At 50.0% G+C, this 6,658-nt stretch overlaps 1 non-coding gene across 1 annotated transcript; it reads right to left on the reverse strand.

Moving 5' to 3' along the window:
- Positions 1-236: 236 nt before the first annotated feature.
- trnas-gcu (transfer RNA serine (anticodon GCU)) lies at positions 237-318 on the reverse strand. Its single transcript has one exon. It is a non-coding gene; the product is annotated as a tRNA-Ser (tRNA).
- Positions 319-6,658: the final 6,340 nt, after the last annotated feature.

Raw genomic sequence — 6,658 nt, forward strand, 5'->3', positions numbered from 1 at the left:
ACCAGCGCGATAGCGCCCCCTGCAGATCATTCCCGGGAGCTCTCCCTGGTGTCAGGAGATCAGCTCAGAAATGTGAGAATTGAATAATTTGTGGATTTTAGAAGAAGCTGATTATGAGAACCATAATGGCGTGATTTTATTGTGAAAGCTGGTGCCGGAAGTTCCCCCGTGTTTTTCTGGATGAAGATGAGCATCGGGTCGTGCACGCGCTGAAGTAAAGCGGGAAAACTTCTGACCGACGAGGATGGGATTCGAACCCACGCATGCAGAGCACAATGGATTAGCAGTCCATCGCCTTAACCACTCGGCCACCCCGTCATATCAGCGTGCCCGCATCAACCCCCAGGAAAGAGGCGCGCGGAGGTCAGAGATTGTGGGATTGAGGAAAAACACGTCCCGGAGAAAAGTGTGCGCGGAGATTGTGGGGATCACTCGGGCCGTGCGCGCGCGCGTGTGTGCGTGAGGAAGCCGTCAGTGAGTGTGGAGGCGCCCACCACAGGACAAACCTGAAGGTGGAGGCAGATTCCACGTGTGCTCATTCATGACGAGAGGCAGAAACTCTGCAATAAAGGTGAAAAATATATTTTAAAAAAATAATAAAAAGTTTAACAGCAGGGACAGTAATGTAACGATGTAGCAGAACTTCAAAGGACAACAAACTTTTATTGGCAGCGACAACAGAGCCAAAGTCTGAGATCATTAAATGTGCGAACTGCATCTGCCTGTGTGTCGGGTTTGTTGAGGATGGAGCTGCCTGTGGGGTGTCGACAGTTACACCAGCAGAGGGCGCTGTGAGCTCCACCTGGCTGCACCTGGAGGCTTCTGCTGCTTTTATCTGAGGCAGGATCACTGAGGCGCTGTGAGAGCAGGAGTGAGTCATGTTTAACCAGCATCCAGCTTCGCTCCCTAAACGCCGCTTTTTGTTTGCGTGGGAGAATTTCAAGGTGAACCCGACACCTGGCCTCCGCGGGGAGGGAGGACGTCACGCGGCTGTGTCAGATCAGCTGGCACTATTCGCCGTTTGCAGACGTGAACGGTGCAGAGTGTGAGGACGGGGCCGAGCAGCGAAAGATCTGGGTCTCTGCCGAGAGCTGGCAGCTTTCTGAGGAGCTCCAGCTTCCTGTAAAGCTCAGAGAAAAGGGAACATCGGTTTGTGGTTATAAATATATGTAGGTGAGCGTGTGACGTGGACTCTGTGCTCCCACGGGTGGGAGAGGTGTGGAGGAAACGGGCCAGGTCACAGTTTGTAAACCCTAAACTGTACCAGAGACGGCTCAAGGCTTCATGTACCTGAAGGCTCGGGTACTGCTGACCTCTGAACCTCCACCTCGTGAGCACTTCCTGTGTCGCAGAACCTCCGTCACCATTATTATCACTATTTATTATTTTTTGTGCAGGTGTGCATTTATTTTTCCACCAGGTTGGATTCTCCCGCCTGAGCCATGAACATCCACGCGTGATGGGGGATCATCTCTTTTATTTGGCCCCCCGCGTTCATCAGTTCGGGGTTCCTCAGCCTGGAGAACCTCGTTCGGTTCTCAGCTTTCTGCGTTTCTTGTTTTGCTCATTTGCAGATTCATTTGACGTCTGGTTGTGGTTTGAGTGCAAACGCAGCCCTTCACAGGTGGCGAACAGCTCGTGTTCTCACCGCTTGGCCTGTTTTATTTGCCAGTCGGTTTATATAAAGCAAAGGATGTAAAATGGTACTCAGACGAATTGTTGAGGTGCTCTTTTAGCGCACACTGGTGCGATTTCAGTTTTTGTGTCTGATTGGATCCTGCCAGCAGCTCGGAGTGTGAGTTAGAAAGCACCAAACAGCCCTGCTCGGGTTAAAAGGCGGCGTGGAAGTGCAGAGCATTTAGTGTGAAGCTTTCAGCGTTCAGAAATAGCAGACACTTTGTCTTTGATTTCATTGTCCAAATCCCTGCTGACAGATTCACATGCGTATGAAAACATTCCCGGCATCTCGTCCGCACGCCCTCCACGCACGGATGCAGGGCCTCCTCTGTGAGTCAGGACTGGGCATGCTCCGACCAGGAGGAACCTGGAGGAGCTCGATGCTGATAAAAGCTCCAGTTACACATTATGTAACCTGGCTTTAAAGTCCCAGTCCGCCAGGTTTCTGCAGGGAGGGAACGCACACACACACACACACATGCACACACACACACACGCGCACACACACACACGCACACACGAGCGCTGGGTTTGCTGTGATGGCCAACATATCAGCCCACACTGCTGCTTTCTCTGAGCCTGGGTTTAAAATAGCTCAGCTGATATTTGTGAGGGTTTTATATAATCGGCACCTCCTGATCTCCTCTTCCTCTTCATGCTGGAGCTTGTATCCTATTCTCTTTCTGCCTGAATCTCTTTCACTCTCTCTGACAAAAGCAGCAGGATGAATCTGTCAGAGAGAAGTAGCCCGTCTGCCCTCACACAGACAGACATTAAAAATCCTCCTCTTCATCTTGCTTCATCGCGCTCTGGCTGTGAGGTAAACATGCAGCGAGCACAAAGGATGATCAGTACGCTAATGGTCCTGCATTTTACTCTTCCTACACAAACTGAAGAGCCCGTTTATCTGTGACAGCTTCTTCCGTCTGTGCGCTCTTTACTGCGGGCTGCTGGGCTCATTACGCAGCATGCACTAGCGCTGAAACAGAGACGGGCTGGACGCTGTGTAGGCACAGTGACCTCACAGCGGCCATATTTTTGGTCACACGATGTCATTAAAGATGCTCCGGCAGGATCAGACAGCACAAACAGGGAGGCTGCGGGTTAAAGAGGCCACGCCCCTAATAGCGCAGACTTTAATGTGAGTTATAAAAACGTTATGAGGGGGAAATTATCCACAGAAACAGCTCCTGTATCGTCCTGTAAGCATGTTTGTTTCTGCTGTAAAGTTTTAACGTGGGAGTCCATGGGCACTGCTCACTGCTGCCTCTGATGGACGTCGGAGGAACTGCAGCTCGTGCAGGCTGTGTCTCCACAGACCCCACAGAAGGGTTTCATCAGCTGACTGAACTCAATCCCCAGGGCTCTGAGGACAGATCAGATTACGTATGTTAAAGTCACCGCCAAACTAAAGCCTGTTTTCACTCTGCACAGTGGGCGGAGCCTCGTGTCGCGGAGCTTTGAGGGGGTTTTGCGACTTTTGCTGCTTGGCTTGCCTCGCTGTCTAACCTCCTGCGGGTGACCTCTCAAATCCTGCAATGCATCAGACGGACAGAGGAGGATGCACAGGTGTGTCTCTCCTGAAAGAGGCGTGGCCACAGCTGGAATATGGAAACCACACGAGGAGGACTCTTCAAACAGGAGCCGTTCTTTAGTTTGTGCTCGTGTTCTTATCAGGGGTCAGTGCAGAGTTGGTCAAACATGATGCTTTAAAGGGAACAATGTCTCTTTTTCGCCCTCTTTCCTCACCTCCTGCTTCGCATCTTTGGTGGGAGGGGCTAAGATGCGAGGTAAGGAAATGAGTCCTTTCGGGCTGGTTTCCTCCTTCTCCTTCCTCCCAGCCTGCTTTGATTGATCTTTTGGAGTAAATAAATCATTGATCTGAATCGTTACCGGGTGGATTTCTGTCTTTGGAGATGCCACGTGGACGTGCTGCAGATTGTTGAGTGATCCTCCCCTGCTGCATCACTTTGACCTGTCTGAATGCAGGTGAGGCTGATTACATCACCGAGGCACAGCGCGCTGATCGCCGGACCGGAGTCGCCATTAGTGGAATTATTTCCTACTGCTGTGAAAAAGCCCACGGCTGTGATTCATCCACAAACAACAAAGACAGAAACTCGACTGAGACAGAATCTGTTTAAAACCTTTTAGTGTCCTTGTTCGCTTTAGTTTCACAGCACAAATATTAAATATGAATTCATGAATGTTCATATTTGTATTTTCAGAAGTTAATCTAAACTATTATCCTCTGTGAAATATGTCAGATGATCAGGTAGATGATGGAAACATCTCAGATCATTAAAGAAGTTTCTAACACATGGAGTCATCAGAGAGCCTGAAAATAATCCTTGTTCAGTTTTTAATTCCTGAATCCTGAAGAAATAATCCAGGATCTGTGAAGGAAAAGAAATAACTAGAAATCAGACAGAGTCAGAGCCGGTGGAGGGAGCAGACTCCACAGTTTGGGTCAAACACAGAGCATCTGACTGGAGGGACCTGGATGCTGGGGGAAGGACCCAGACTGTGGAGGGCTTCGTAGACCTGACTGCAGCCGGTGCAGTGAAGCTCCTGCGAGGAGCCGACAGCAGCATTGTGGAAGAGCTGGAGGCGGGACAGAGAGGCCCGACTGACACCAGTGTAGGTGTACAACTGACAGGAAATGAGAGCATGAACGACAATTTCACAATCTCTCACAGGAAGCTCTGACCCGGATATGGAGCGGAGGTGAAAGAAGCTCTGTTTAAACCCTGAGGTCAAAGCCGGGGTCAGAGGTTTTTGGCATCGGTGGACAAGCGGATCAGAATGTCTCCTCTGATGGAGTCAGAGGAGATGAAAAGGAGTGTTCCGGTCTTATCCGCGAAGGAAGCTCTGAGCCATCCGGTTCTTGATGTCCTGATTGATACGATGATGCTATCCACCTGGACTTGTTGGGACTGAGGGGGAGCTAAAGTGGAATATCATCAGCGTAGAGGAGATACCAAAACCCACACACTGACTTATAAGAGCTGCTCATTTGTAAACGTCACAGGTGACTGCTGGTGAATATCCATGATGGTGCTGAGAGTTATTAATATTACTGGAGGATCTGAGAGTGTTGATGCTTCAGTATGTGGCTCTTTATCTCACAAGCCTGAGAGTCAGCCTTGAATCCTGATGCCCTCCTCTTTATATTCCTCTGTGTGTGTGTGTGTGTGTGTGTCTGTGTGTGTGTGTTAGATTCTGCTGAGATACAGCAGCCTCTCTTCACACATGCAGTGCATACAAACAGCCAGCACCCACACAGCTCACACTCACACACACACCACGACAAAAGCCAGCAGCCACCCACACACACACTCATATCCATGCACATACATACCCCTGAACACACACACACACACACACACACTCAAAAGCTAAGGGCCTTTTGTGCTGCAGTGAGCATCCACCCATCCACAGCCCCGGTCTCTCCTCCTGCCAGAATCACCTCACCCAGCGGGGCTGCTGACTCCCTTCGATGTGGAGTAGCAGCTCGTGGCTGAGCTCCTCACCCTCCTCACCCTTCAGACGAAGCTCATTTCTGCTGCCCGTGGTGACAGCTGAGGGTAAGGACATCGATCGACTGCTAAATCACCTTTACCTTCCCGCTCAGCTGTCTCTCCGGCGTGCCCGGGGTCTGGTGGCGTACCTCACCAAGAACTGAACCACCTTCAAGGTTAAACCTGATGCTAGGTGACTTTCTCACTGTGGGTCAGAATGCGTTTTGTTCTTCAATGACTAATCTGCAGCTCAGAGACAGGTCGGAGATGATGACCGCTGCAGTCACAGCAGACCAACACGCTAACATTCATCATGACAAACAGACTGACGGTGAGGACGCGGCACAGAGGAGACGGCAAAGCCACAATTCAACAGTGAGACAGAGATCATGATGGTGCATCGCGATGGTGACCATGTGATTTTAGGATTTAGGCGCTGAGCATGAAACTTTTTTGGTTCAAAAGTTTTCTGGTGTCCTCTTAAACTGACCAATCAGAGCTGAGCATGCAGGTCAAAGAGCCTGAGGAAAGCCAGAGAGAGAGCTGTCTGCTGAAAAACCACAGGCCATCGAATTTATTTTGATCTGATGGGGAGGAAATGAGCAGCAGACGGGACAGACGCCTCAGCGACTGGAGAAGCAGTACGGGGCTCGGGTCAAAGTGGCCACATTAATAGGAACAGAAGCGCTTCATAGTTTAGTTACAGTAAACTTAAGTTAACTTTAACTTTATTTAAAGTTAACTGTGTGGCTGACAGCACGACTGAAGATCAGACGACTGCGCTTTGAAGGAGGACTTGAGGTCACTGAGCCTCACTCTGTGTTTTATAATGGTGTTCACCATGGTAACCGGCGCAGCAGACCTGACCTGCTCCTGATCGGTGATCAGCGAGTACCAAAAATACCCCAACTGACCAATCAGGTCTGTGGACGAGAGCGTCATCCTACGTGAAGATCCCTCAGAGCGTCTTTAGTGTGTTTATTTGACGATCAGGAGGAAATCTCGTGAGGAACTTTTTCCCGATTTCGTCCCGTTGGCTGTGTCAGCTAGGCGCCATGACCACTTTACGTGCCTCCGCGTGGCGAGCAGGACGCCTGTCTGTGTTTACTGTCGCTGATCCTCAAAAGTTTCTCCAAATTAGATCAAGAATCAGACGAAATCTGCTCGCATATTTTTTCAGACTGTACGGCAAACAGACTGTGTCATCTGGCCCAGTAAATCACCACAGTCCCTGCGGTGGCTGTGCAAACGGCACATGGATTATCCATTCATCACGGTGGTCTCTCTCCCCTTTCTCTCTCTCATTCTCCGTGGCCTTATTCAAAGTGCTCTAATTAATCAGCCTTAAATAGATGGACAGACCTACATTACTGACACAGCTCCTCCTGCACCATGTACTATTTAACACACAGATGGCTCTGCAGGCTGGCTGTGTGTCTCCAAGACTCTCACAGTTTTCC

This window comes from Perissodus microlepis, chromosome 19 (genome assembly GCF_051167445.1).
Source record: "Perissodus microlepis isolate ML-2025 ecotype Zambia chromosome 19, ASM5116744v1, whole genome shotgun sequence".
Taxonomy (NCBI): Eukaryota; Metazoa; Chordata; class Actinopteri; order Cichliformes; family Cichlidae; genus Perissodus; species Perissodus microlepis.